We start from the raw sequence: 15,014 nt of genomic DNA, 5'->3' as shown, positions 1-15,014 counted from the left end.
GTTGCACACACATACCAGGTCTACTCTAATTCTCAAATTTGTATGTCTGTGATACAAAATTGCTCACACCTTGAGAACACAGTGTACACAGTAAAACATGATAATGGTAGGTGTTCACAATGCCATGACCCTGGGAATAATGCCATGATTTTTGGTAATGTACATTGCAAGTATTTGGCCTTTTGAATAAAAACCACCGAGCACGGGGACAGACCTGAGGTGAGATTTAAACCCCTTACTCTGGAGACGTGAGGTGATGGTGCTAACCCCTGAATCACTGTGCCATCGATTTAACTATATTTTTGTTGCTTTATTGTACAACTAAAAATCAGTTTTAAACAAAAAAAAGGGCATTTAGGCCAAAAGATGAAGTTCCCTGACAACATACAGTACGTGCTCATATCATAGTCTCTTATCACTGGAGACTACTTTATATGGAAATACAAAGGACAAGTTATGTAGAGAGAGAGAGACATTCTTTGTGGTTTGTCCCTGGTGTGCAGTGTCCCTTGACTCCCTTAACACTGAGCATAGAGGGATGAAGGATATAAGACTCCAGCTGTGCATGAAATTGCTGCCTGCCAAATCGGCTGTGTTTTGCTGCTGCTTAAAATAGCCTCATTCACCTTCTGTCACCAATCAGGTGCAACACAGCAGCAACATGTAAAAGTCTTAGCTGTTCGCACCACATTGTAATACGATCTTTAAAAAAAACGTTGCTTTCGTGGAAGATACAGTCATTAAAGAAACAGTTCAGCCATTTTTTAAACCTGTCTGGGCTGCAGGGCTAATGTTATTAGCTGTCATTTTTATACTCCATGTCTAAATCCTTTTACGCTTACTTTAATACACAAGTAGTAGAATTAAAGTGTTTTTTTATTAAAAAAATAAAATAAAAGATTGTAATTAAATGAAAATTATATCATCTCTATAATTTCCTCAGATGACACAGTGGCTTAGTGGTTAGAACTGTTGCCTTGCACAGTCAGGGTCTGGATTTGATTCCAGGCCAGGTTCGATTTCTGCCTCTGTGTGCATGGAGTTTTCATGTTCTCCCCGTGTTTGATGGGTTTCCTCCAGGTACTCTGGTTCCTTCCCACAGTCCAAAGACATGCAGATTGGGCTAATTGGCAAGATAAAGTAGTATTGATGATCAGTGAGTAAATGAGTAGACAAAAATGTAATGTGGAATAGATTAAAAAAAACAGCTGGAAATAGAAGCACAAGTACAAGCACAAGTTTGAGCTCTATTGAGGGAAAAACTGAAAGAAAAATCTGAAAAAAGATCATCCGACCCTCAAAAAAACCAGCAAAGTTTAACCGCAAATTTATGTGTCATTTCTTTTTTCCTTATCAGCTGCTAAGATCTAACCCTGGCTAAAGCATTCGTCATTCATACTATGAGTGTTAATGCTCAATCAATTACTCATACAGGTAGTTAATTTAAAAAAAATAAAATAAATAAATACTGTACTAAAATGCCAAAAACATTTTCATCCTACCTAGAACCTTTAAAGTTATAGCAATTAACAGACTATAATTTGTGCATTTTTCTGTTATATAGTATGTTCTGTCATGGTGTTCATGGTGTTCATGATGTCAATTTGGCATCTTTATGAGGAAATGTTAATCCATATAAAATAATAAAGTAGCCGGTACACATTATGTGAAATTTTTATTTAAAAAAAAATCCCTTGTACTGACTACATTTACGGCATATGGCAGACACTCTTATCCAGAGCAACTTGCTATTTTTTCTGAGCAGTTTTAGGATAAAGTGTCTTGCTCAAGGGCCCAACAATAGAAACAGCCCAATACCTTAACCACTGACCTACCCCTGCCTTGACCATGCCTGTTATGAGAAAAAAAACTGGATTGACTAAAGTAAAATGTAAAATGAAGACTTTGGGAATGATTAAATGACACATAATGATCTCCATGGCAGTACTAGAATCATCTTTACTGTAGGTTGATATAATGTAGCCAATGTCAGCAGCTTCGATCCAGAGATAGCACCTCTCTTATTACCTCACAAGGGCAGACAATTTTCTTTTATGTAGCAGCAGCAGGTTTTCTAAAAAAGAAAGCAATCACCAGTGCACCCTTTCTAACATTTAGAACAGGGGGGCACAATCCTGTGTCTTCTTTTCCAGTCCCAAGTCTGGATATATGCAGAGGGTTGAGGCAGGAAGAGCATCAGTGTAAATCATTTGCCTAATCAAATGATGTGAATCACTAAGAGGACCTCCATACCTGATCGGTCGTGGCCCGGGTTAACAATGACCGCCACCGGTGCGTTTGACCTACAAGGTGAGTTAGATGAAGTGATGCAGAGCATCACCATAGGTGAGAAAGTGGTGATTGGTGCAGATTTTAATTCTAGTGGTGGACTTTGCAAAGAGAATGGAAATGGCTGTAGTAAATACTTTCTTCAAGAAGAGGCAGGACATATAAGGGTGATATATAAGAGTGGAGGCAGAAGCACTCAGGTGGACAACATCTTGTGTCAACATTGTAATCTGAAGGAGATCAGTGACTGCAGAGTATTGGTAGGGGAAGTGTAGCCAGACAACACAGGATGGTGGTGTGTAAAATGACCCTTGTGGTGAGGAAGGTGAAAAGGACAAAGGCAGAGCAGAGGACAAAGTGGTGGAAGTTGAAAAAGGAAGAATGTTGTCCAGTTTTCAGGGCGAAGTTAAGACAGGTTCTGGGTTATTAGGAGGTGCTTTCAGTTGACTGAACAACTACAGCTAAGGTAATCAGGGAGACAGGTAGGAGGGTACTTGGTGTATCATCAGGAAAGGGAAAAGTGGACAAGGAGTCTAGGAGTGTATACAGGGAAACAGTATATAGAATAGCTAGCTAAGAAGAAGTGGGAGACTTAAAGGACTGAAGAGAGTAGACAGGAGTACAGGGAGATGCAGAGTAAGGTGAAGGTAGAGGTGGCAAAGGCCAAACAAAGAGCATATGAGGACTTGTGTGCTAGGTTGGACAGTAAGGAGGGAGAGGTGGATTTGTACAGGTTGCAGAGGCAAAGAGATAGAGATGGGAAGGATGTGCAGCATGTTCGAGTGATCAAAGATAGGGATGGAAATGTACTGACAGGTACCATGAGGGTGATGGTAGGATAGAAGGAGTACTTTGAAGAGTTAATGAATGAGGAAAATGAAAGAGAACGAAGAGTAGGAGTCGTGACTGTTGTGGAGCAGGAAGTAGCAAAAATGATGACATACCTGTGGAGGTATGGAAGTGCTTAGGAGGGGTTGCAGTAGATGGAGATGGGTCTGCATCAAGGATCGGCTCTGAGCCCCTTCTTGTTTGCTATGGTGATGGACAGGATGAGAGATGAGGTTAGACAAGAGTCTTCATGGACAATGATGTTTGCAAATGACATTGTGCTGTGTAGCAAGAGCAGGGAACAGCTCAAGGAAAATCCAGAGAGATGAAGATACACTCTGGAAAGCAGAGGAATGAAGGTTAGCTGTAGCAAGACAGAATACATGTGTGTGAATGAGAGGAACCTAAAGAGGGTGCAGGACTTTAAGTACTTAGTGTCAACGGTACAGAGCAATGGAGAGTCTGGAAAGGAGGTGAAGAGGCGGGTACAGGCAGGTTGGAATGGGTGAAGAAAAGTGTCAGGTGTGCTGTGCGATAAAAGAGTATCAGAGAGAGTGAAAGGAAAGGTGTTCGAGACAGTGGTAAAACAAGCGATGCTCTACGGCTTAGAGGAGGCAGAGTTGGATGTCGCAGAGATGAAGATGTTGAGGTTCTCTTTGGGAGTGACAAGGATAGGATAAAAAATGAGTTAATCAGAGGGACAACCCATGTTATATGTTTTGGAGATAAGGTCAAAGAGGCCAGATTGAGGTGGTTTGGACGTGTTCAGAGGAGAGATTTTGAGCATATTGATAAAAGGGTGCTGAGGCTGGCCAGGCAGGAGGTCTAGAGGAAGACCAAAGAGGGGATTTATGGATGCAGTGAGAGAGGACATAAAGTTAGTTGGGGTGAGAAAAGAGGAAGCAGAGGATAGGGTTAGATGGAGGCAGATGATTTGCTGTGGTGACCCCTGAGAGGGAACAGCCGAAAGACAAAGAAGATAACTGTGAAAGAATATAAATTACACATCCAGCTACTTATTATTACTGACATAAATTAATTAAATATACCTCATCCTACTTGTCATGTCCACTATAAATAATCTTTCACCAGATCACCAGATGTCACTAGCAAATGTATTTATTTAATTGTTTGTTTGTTTATTTGTTTGTTGTCTCATTTCCCTTTTTTTCATTATTTCACATGCTTTTGGTTCGCTAATGAATAACCTTATTCCATGTTTTTTTGTCATTGGTTGCTTGGCAATGGTTTTGCGTTTTTATATTAATTTGTTTTTGCTAGTTCTTGGGTCCTGTCTTGTTTATTAATTATGTCCTTTATAAAGTCATATTTTGGAACATTTTTTTCTGCAACTGCATTTTGTGCCCTATAGAGAAAGTTACACTGAAAGCTATGAATTAATTTTCTTCTTTACTCGGCATGGATTCCTGGCTGAGTCAGCAACATTCACAAGGATGTCTTGAAAAAAAACGTTCTATTGTGAGTAACGGGAAGAGTAATGCTTAGTCACAATCCTTTTCTCCTGTATCTACTTACTTCTTTCTTCTTGTTGTTTGTCTTACTTCTTTTTTTTTTGGTGTTTGCTTGTTTTTCAAATGGTGTCAAATAATATGGATATACTGTTTCTATGTAAACGTGCATTATGATTGTATATACAGGTGGGAATAAGATTTTACATAAGGTTCACTTCCAAGTTGAAATAGTAATAGAGAGAAAAGTTTATACACACTTGATCATCAATTCTATTGTGCTTTTTTTTATTTTATTTTTAGTTTCAATCCCTGCTATATTTATATTGTTATAAAAGCCTCCAATCTTCTGTGAATGATTTTACAAGTTTCTGGAACGAGGCTGAAGGGATTTGCTTGTTCAGCTTCAAGAGCATTAGTAAGGTCTGGCATTGATGTTGTGTAAGGAGACCTGGGGCACATTCCAGCTCATCTCAGTTGGTGATCCAGTTCATCAGAAAAGGTTTTCAGTGGAGTTAAGGTCAGGGCTCTGTGCAGTACACTTAATCAGACAAAATGTTGACAACATTTGGATTATTTCAAAAATTCCTTAAAATATTTGTTCTTTCCGCTCTTTCCTGTGCTTATTCTATCACTATTGTTTATAATATGCTCATACTGAAAACCCTTTCAAGACCCTTATTACTGTTTGACTTTTCAGTATACATTTATAGAAGAGTAATGATTCGTAATTCCACTATCCGGCGCCTTTAAGAAGAGGATGTCATCCCCTTTGAGACTGGTTCTTTTCAACATTTCTTACTCAGTTTTTGCCACTGTTGTTTCTGGTTTGTTTATTAGGGATCTTAATTTTTTATTTGGTAGGCTCGGAGCCTACCAAACACTTAGCAAGCGGAATGCATAACCCTTGAGAATCAACAGATAACCTGTCACCAACTTGCAGAAGAGACGCATCTGTCTGTGGAAACTGTTCACACAATCATTTACCAACACCACATTACATGAACTTGGCTGGTAGTTACTGCCACATCCATGTGTATAGTGCTGACCCCACGCCAAGCCATTTCCACATGTTTGGGCCATTAAAGGAGTTCCTGGAAAGCTGGAATTTTAGGCACAAAGCAGGCAGTCCTATCATGGCTCCAGCATGCAAAGAAACCTTGATGATATCCAAGCACTAGTAATAAGTGCATTAGTGTAGCAGGAGATTATGTAAAGAAAGAAAGGTAGTATTTACGTCCTTAATGTAACTGTGTTCTGCAGAATCAAATGTACCAGTTTGACTTGAACACCTCTCCTACATTTAATTTCTATAGTAATTGTGTAAAAAAACAACAACCTGTATTCATAAATGTCTAGACCAAGGTAATAGATAAGATTGGATGAAAAAAGTGACATTAGAAAGAAACAGTAAGAAAAAATGAAGAAGAGAAACACTTTATGAGTGATGAATAACACAGAGCAAAGAGATTCAAGTGTTTGGAAAAAGGAGAGAGATGAAGCTTCAGAGAGGCGATGTGGAAGGAAATTCCAAGGTTTGGATTCTGCAGCACTGAAAGGAAAGGAAGTGTAAATCTGGTGGACACAACTGAACCAGAGTGAAGGACGGCACTGATTTGGCATATTCATTAGATTTACAGTGTAAAATGAACTGTATATTTCTGGCATTGTCCGAGCGCATTTAGTAATGTCTAATGGCATTCAGAGTCTTTGTAGTTGCAGAAATTGGAGTGGATAACAACAAGATCCATTATATAAGATTTTCTGAGGCTGACCCACAAACACAAGCCTGTCAGCACTTTCTCTGCCATCCACCATCGTTGCCTTCCCCTTCAGTGTTTTGTGTGTATGTAATTGCTGTGCTGCACTGCATTTATTGACTGTCTGAAATTGCTTCCATTTAAAAGCAGTACGCATGTATTTACAATCTGTGGAGCAGTATGCATGTATTTACAAAACCTCTGTCACCAGTCACGTACACTTTTCAGAAAAAAACAGGTGCGAGATTGCTTCCAGAATTATTGGTCATCCTGATCATAACACATGGTTAACAATTTCTCGAGGTCACCTGAACCACCTTGACACATTCAGAGCCTGGCAGGATGCCTGTGTTTTTAAAAAATATTCGCTGTATATCATTTTAAGGATTTATTGCCATGCCTTCTCAATAATGTCTCACATAGGAGGGATTTATAAAATGCAAAAACTTTAAGGTTATAATTACAGTATGTTATTTGAATGAGTGCAAATATTTACAGATAAGGATACGATTTCAGTGACTTCCCAACTAAAATTTCATCTCTAATATGCCCCCTCAAACACACTAAATGAGAGTGCTTTCTGCCACCCTTTTCATTTGCTGTCTGTAAATGAAAAGGTTTTGAAAACACTTGGTTTCAATTCCATTCCAGCATGCCCTTGTCTACTTTCCCCTCATAATTTCTTCTTGATTGAATCTCAGTTGCTATCTAAAGATCACCGACGCTAGTTTAACAGCGTCGTGCACACATAGGCAACTATTTAGTAATGCATAAATCAGGCACATGCTCATAGTAACACATTAATCATGCACAATCAGTCTGTGCATGATTAATCTAATGAGGGCTAATGAAGGCTTTGCACTAAATATTGTAATTAAATACTGTAATTAAAACCTAAAATCTAATCCCTCATTGATTAAGTTATGTAAATTTACATATTTAAAAAATCTGTCAGTCAAAAGTAAAAAAACAAAAAACAAAAATAAAAACCTTATACTACAGGTAATTTGGGAGCACCAATTAACCTTATCCACAAGTCTTTGGACTCGAGCAGGAAAATTGAGTACCGAAGAGGAACCCACAGGGAGAACGTGCAAACGTCACACACACAGACCCGAGGCAGGAATCAAACCCTGGACCCTGGAGGTGCAAGGCAACAGTGTTGCAACAGTATCCACTATACCACCCTGCCAGATAACTTAAAAATACTTAAGTTTACAGTACAAACATAATGAAGGCCTTCATTTTTTTGGAACAACCTACAGTAGAGCTAATATCCAAAGTGCAAAATATTTATTGCTCCAATTAGGTGTCTTAAATGTATCATACATTTTCATTTTACAATTACAAATGTACAATTTTACAAATGTCCATAAACAAATACTTATTTTGAGTGACTCAAGGGATGGATGGATGGATGGATGGATGGATGGATGGATGGATGGATGGATGGATGGATGGATGGATGGATGGATGGATGGATGGATAGATAGATAGATAGATAGATAGACATCCCACACATACATATATTAGCAAACATTATAAAAATAATAGGCTGAAATTGCAAGATTTAAAAACAAAAGCTCAGCTCAACACAAGACATCGGCCAGATCGCCAACATCAAGAGTGCAAATCTTTAAATCCTACGAGACGTAGCCAGTCAAAGATGCACTTCATCAACAGATTAAAAGAAGTCTCACCTCTGAGGACATCAATTAGAGAAAAGCACACAATCAGTTAGACCCTACACCAAAGTTTGACATGCATTAGGACAAAGAAGAAGAAGAGCAAAGGTCAGTAAATTAAATCTGATATTATTTAGTAAGAATTTTAGAAAGCATTCCAATAGTTTTAAGGTATTAGAGCATATTCGTCACAAAATTTATAAATGCAATAGAAATGGTGTGTGTGTGTGTGTGTGTGTGTGTGTGTGTGTGTGTGTGTGTGTGTGTGTGTGCGTGCGTGCGTGCGCGTGTTTGCTTCTAAAAAATAATACCTTGCCTAAGGCCATACTCATTTGCACATGCAGTTGCTTTTCCCAAATCACTTTAATGCTGCAGTAAATCATATTGGTGGGGAAAAAATTTGTCTAATTGTGTAAATACCTCCTAGTAATTTGCACCTTTAGCTAGAAATACTCTAAATTGCAAATTTATTAAGGCAAACACATAATGGAAAGACATGATCTTTTGCCCCCAAAAAGAATTGCAATCATATTACAGTGGTACCTCGGCATATAAACTTTTCGCTCTAAGCACAAAAATTTTGCAAAGAATTTGCCTTGTCATGCAGAGCATTTTGGGTATATGAGCAAATGAGCCAGTTGTCCGTACATCTGTTTGATCAACACTGGTTTGGATCAGTGGAAAGCCAAGTATATTTATTAATTAGCCAGGATCACACAAACACGAGAGGTTTATCTCATCTGCTGGTGTTAACAAAACCCAGGAAATCTGTGCATAAGGAATACACCCTGAATGAGACAGCAGTCCATTTTAATCACAGCGGTTAGAATTTTAAACCACAGAAAAACAAGGGTGAAATTGTGATTAAATGTTTTTATACCACAGTGATTTCGAATAATGCATTGTGATTGGTCAAAATGTGTTAATTTAGATTCGGACATTTTACAAAGTCACTGATATATAACCCTTGGCCTAAACAAATAAAAATACATATACGTAATTGTTGATATAAAGCTTTCTGGAAGGAAAGGTTTAGTTACATTTTTGAAAGTTTGGAATTGTAGGCAAAACGTTTTCAGGGCTTTGCTGTTTCTTGGTAATGAATTTCATGGTCATGACAAACTACATCTTTTTTTTTATCTCATTATAGTGTATGATAATATCCAGCTGCCTTCAGATGTTTACATACATATCATGACCATCAACATACCATGGCAATATTGTTTTTTTTTTGTGATTTTTATGAAGTGGTGTTTTTTTTCAAGCAAAAGGTAAACAATCATTCTTTTTGTGTTTTCTGATATCAGCACATGACTAAATTTACCCTTGCAGGTACTTCAACATCCTGTTAGTGATTATAATTGACAACATCATTTGCGCAAACATAAACAAAAACAAATTATTGGATTGACATCACCAGAGGTGGAAAATAACCAATTAAAATTACTTCCTACTGTACATATTTAAAATATATGTTCACATGAGTAGTTTTATTAGAAGATACCTTTTTTACTTTTACTCCACTACATTTTAAGACAAATATCTGCACTTTTACTTCACTATATTTTTATAGCATTGTATTACATAAACTCAGTATGTAATTGCATTACTTTTATCTTATTTAATAATCTACTTTAAACAAAAGCTTATAATAAGCTACTTGCTCAAATTAAACAAACACCTGGACCAATAGATATTAATTAGAAAAGCTGAACTAAATATTTTTTAATGGCATTACTTAATATTTTCACCACTGACAGTGCTGAAGTGGTATAAGTGAATTTTAATGGGCTAGAGTCATTTTATTCTACTTTTTCGATTTCTTATCTGTGATTCAATTTCTGATTACCGAACAGGGAGTGTAATTGTCTTACGATAAAAGAAGTACAACTAAGGGTAAACAAGGCGTAAGATACTCAACCATACAAAATTTTGTTTCTTTGTATTAATAGGTTAGGCAAAGAGTTCTGATAATAATATCACTGATATCATTAAAGCTGATCAGCATATATTTAGTGTTTAATTTTTTTCTTTTTTTAATAATTTTCTAATAATTTTAAGTTTTAATATGAAAATGTCTATAAGCTCAGTACTTTTGATGCTTGAGTACATTTAAAGATGAAAAAAAAACAAAACCCAGGAAATCTGTGCATAAGGAATACACCCTGAATGAGACAGCAGTCCATTTCAATCAAAGCGTTTTTACTTGTACTCAAGCTAACATGTAAATGGAGCACTTCTACTGTACTTGAGCAATATTTGACCTAGGGTATTGCTCCTATTACTCAAGTACACAATTTGTTGCGCACCACCTATCAAAACACTGTGGAATGAGAAACATTAAGGAACTCTGAGAAAGAGGATAGTAGATTTACATGAGTCAGAAATGCCCATTGGAGCAATTTCTAAACAACTGCTGATTTCAAGGTCAGTTTAAAATTTTTACATAAGTTATTGTAAGATTTCTTTTAGGGAAGGTATGGACCCAGGCTGTTACCCTCAGCTAAAAGGAAATTGATTTGGATGGTCAGGAACAACCCAGGAAACACCAAGTCCCAGGCCTGTCATAAAATGAAATCTGCTGGAACATCAGTTTCACTGCTGTTCGCAGCTGATTTGCTGCCAGTGGGACTGGTGAATTGCACAACATGAATGGAATAATGAAGAAGGAGGACTCCATTGCAAATGTTCAGCATAACCTTAAAGAATCCGCTAGCTAAAACAAAATTGAGTTTTTTAACATCACGGCAAACACACATCAAAACTGGTTGTGAAATAAATAAAGTAATCTAACTTAAGGCTTTTGGGAACTTAACACTATTGAAATTTGTGAATTGTGCTTAAAAGCCAGGTCCATGCCAGGAAACCAACAAATGTGAATAAACACTATGAGATTACTATGAAGAGTAAACAAATATCCAGTCAAAATTTTGCTAAAATTTGCTAATTTTGTTAATGGCTACTTTAGTTAATGGACATTAAACCAAATAATGCATGTTCTGAATAAATAATTCTGACTCTATGTTGATTTAATTTATTCATTTATTCATTTATTCATCTTTAATACTGCTTATTTTGCACAGGGTCACAGGGGGCCTGGAGCCTATTCCAGGAGACACAGGCCCCTGGGCACACACACACACACACACACACACACACACACACACACACACACACACATACACACACCCACACACTATAACCAATTTGGAAATGCCAATTAGTCTAATCTGCATGTTTTTGGACTGTCCCAGGAAACCGGATAATGTGGGGGAAACCCACCAAGCACGGGAGAACATGCAAAACCCATGCACACAGATCTGAGGCGGGAATCAAAATACTTGTGTGACCGTGTTGGTTTAAGAAAACCCCAAAATAAATCTTGTGCACTAAATTCTTGGGGTTTGTACAACATTCTGCACCAGAAAAAGACCAGAAAAACAGTTTAAAAGTTATTTAAAAGTCCAATATTGGCATGACATGATGTAAAAATTTAAAAAAAATTAAATTCAGACTGCAACTGTAAGTGATTACAGAATTTCATAGACTTGCTTTTATAGACATCACTAAATGCAAATTTAAATATTGGTAAACTGTTGGAGTAAAGAATGAAATACTCTGGCAAATGCTGTTATTGGGGGGGGGGGGTCGGGGGGGGTTGCGGCTTTAATGGCACAAACCTTGCCTGTTGTTGATAAATTTCCTTTAATCACATTCCTTTGTTTATTCCTTATCTACTGTATTTGGTGTAAAATTCTCATTAAAAATTATTCCAACACCCTCAGTTTTATTCCAAGTCAAAAGTCTAAGCTGGATTCACAGCAGTGTGTTGTCTAATAAACCACAGAAGGATTCACAGCCTCTTGTTAAATCATTTTTTTTCTTTTTTACATAGGAATGTACTCTGTCCATGGGGAGCCATCCATTGCAGGCACGAAGAAATGTAACACACTTTATGGGATTGCGGTTTTCCAAGCATAATTGCAGTTTTGATAGTGAGAAGGTAGTAGTAGGTGTAGCGAGTGAGAGAGAAAGTCTCTCATCACTGTGCTGCAGGGAAGGTGAACTGCTCGTTAAACAGACAGTGAAGGATGGACTTGTTCACCAGGATTGGACGAGGCACTGAGGCAGAGCGAATTCATGCTGATAGATCTATTTAAACACACCAAAGTAAGAGCAGAGCAGGCTGGAATACTGCTCCCAAGAGACTGAAGAAACCACTGACGTTAGCTTAAAATAGAGTTGGAAAAGTCAAAGTAGTGAGGGAAATTAATCTAATGCTTATGTAACAAGCTGATTTGACATGCTTGATGATTCTTTTGAGCAAGTTCTCTTCATGCATTGAAATACTTTCATCACTACTTTTGTTTGTGCTGTATTTTGGCACCAATAGACGGGTATGTGTTGTGTCAAATGTGGCAGGAATGAGATCTTCTGAAACTTTTAGCATTTTGGTAGAGTGGGCTAGTTCCATGAAATTTCTATTCAATCCTAGGCACAATGTGCAGGATGTTTAACAGACTAGACTGGTTTTGTTGGATTACATTATGAATGAGGCCATAAAAAACTATGAACACTGCCCACATAAACTTGTACTATTTTTAACACAAGTTGGCTCGCGCAAACTGTTGCAAATCCTTTTAACAAGGCTATGTTGAAATTCTGCATTCTGAGCTTAGGAGTCATGGGGGTAGATTGTTTTTAGCTTCATTCAGACAAGCCAGTGAGGTAATGAACAAAATTAAGGGGCAACATCCTGGGCATGGATTCTGTGCTGGTCTATTTTAAGTGTCTAACATTCGTTGTAGAATCATTAACACATGCTAAATGACCCTCTGAGTCAAATAACATGTTGCTGTTTTTTTATTGACCTTTATTGAATTAATTTTACTGCATGTGAAATGCTAAACTTTATGTGAACATGTTAAATGTCTATACTGGTCAATGGCTCCCCCGTGTGTTGGCTCAACGTCTTGCATAATCAAAGTCTTTATGAATGAGATTTTAGTCATTTAGTCAAGAACTTCTATCCAAAGCAACTCAAATAATGCAGAATTTAATCCAAATACAAAGTACCCAATACTCAGTAGTAACTCTCAGGCAGTAGGTACTGTATAAGAGACCCAACAATCCAATAAGTAAACAACTTTACTGTCCCAAATACTGACATTTTATTAGGCACGTTTTTAAATCTCTTTACTTTAGTACATAACAACTCATATATCGGTCTTTACTAAAATAATTATTGGATTCCAGTTACCATTTAAATAAAAAATAACAAAACCCACCTCCCTTTATTTCTATTAAAGATTGTCTTTATTAATTTTTTGAAAGACACACATTATACATAAATTACTGTTATACATCAAATTTATTTTATTAATGAAAACCATAACAATCTAAAACACGTATTGATCAATTTGTGTAAAGTAGCTTTATGTTCTTTGCTGACAGGAGTGGAACCAAATGTGGTATGCTTCTGTAGCAGCCCATCCTCCTGTAGGTGGTGTGCATTTTGAGATGCTTTTCCGTTCACCACTGATGTACAGAGAGTTTATTTAAGTTACTGTACTTCAGACTTCCTACTGTATGAACTCAGATTAGTCTTTATCATTATCCTTTTTTTTATTAACAAAGTATCTTCAGTCTTTGAGATCAGCAGTTTGTAAAATGGGCTCATACTAGATGGGCCAGGGGTAGCTCAGTGGTTAAGGCATTCAGAAGATTCAGAAGATCCCAGGTTCAAACCCCACAACCACCAAGTTGCCACTGTTGGGCCCTTGAGCAAGGCCCTTAACCCTCAACTGCTCAGATGTATATATAATAAGATGTAAGTCGCTCTGGATAAGAGCGTCTGCTGAATGCGTAAATGTACTAGTCCATCTAACAGCCATGCAGGAGCCAAAGTCACTGGGATAACTTAAAAAAAACTTCATTCTGATATTTAATAAAGATGAATAGACTTAGAAATCAAGATTATTTTGCATCCTGATTTATGTATCAGCACACTGACGCCAAAATCAATTTTAAATGATTTTTTTATTTATTTACATTTATAATAGAGATTCACCAGTCAATCAGCCAGTGACCAGAATTTGCCTTTTTCAGCTTGATCATGACTGATCATGTTAGACATAATCTATTTTGTGCAGAGTGTACAAGCTTTTGTGTGGTACAACAAAAACACATTTTTATGGTGTTACATTATCAAAAGTATTATTAAAAGGAAATTATAATAGACCTGCATTTTCACAATAGCTCAACATGCTCTCAAGACTACTCAAGGCATTAATGGCAGTAGAACATTGCTGTTTCTTTAAATGCTAAAGGTAGTACTCTCCAAACCTTTCAGAAGTTAGTATCCCGCGCAATCTGAGTGAATAAACGTTGTTTAAAAATATTAATTATGGCAGATGATAGAGATATGTTGTTGGTCGATATGTACTTGTTTAATTTAACCTACACACCGGCCACCGGTGTGTGTGTGTGTGCATGTGTCACAGGCGTGTCAGAGGCGTTCCTGAAATATTGTAACAGTAGGCAGCATCATCATCATCAACTTTTATGCCTCATTGTGAGGTAATAATAATAATCTTCATTTAAATACTAAATAACTTTTAGGAAGATGTGCGCCGATGGTTATCTCTCATTTTAAATTAAATGATAAACTCTTATATTTGAAGTAATTTCATATTGTTTAAATGCCGTCTTTGGATTTTAAGTGAGAAAACTAAAAATATGGAATCTATATAATTACTCATATTCAATTCAGTTGTAAAGCTATTGAATAAAGCTAAGGTACAAAACTGTCCAGTTAGTTTATGAGAAGGTTCCAGGTAAAAAAATTGTAACACATCTGAAAAAAAAAATAATACTCCATTAAAATATTTCACTTAATCAGGATATAAATCGTGATTAATATATATATATCGCTACTAAAACGTAATATTTAATAAAGATGATTCTTGAAAAAAAATATGATA

Source organism: Clarias gariepinus, chromosome 6 (genome assembly GCF_024256425.1).
Source record: "Clarias gariepinus isolate MV-2021 ecotype Netherlands chromosome 6, CGAR_prim_01v2, whole genome shotgun sequence".
Taxonomy (NCBI): Eukaryota; Metazoa; Chordata; class Actinopteri; order Siluriformes; family Clariidae; genus Clarias; species Clarias gariepinus.
This window is presented reverse-complemented; position numbering follows the sequence as displayed.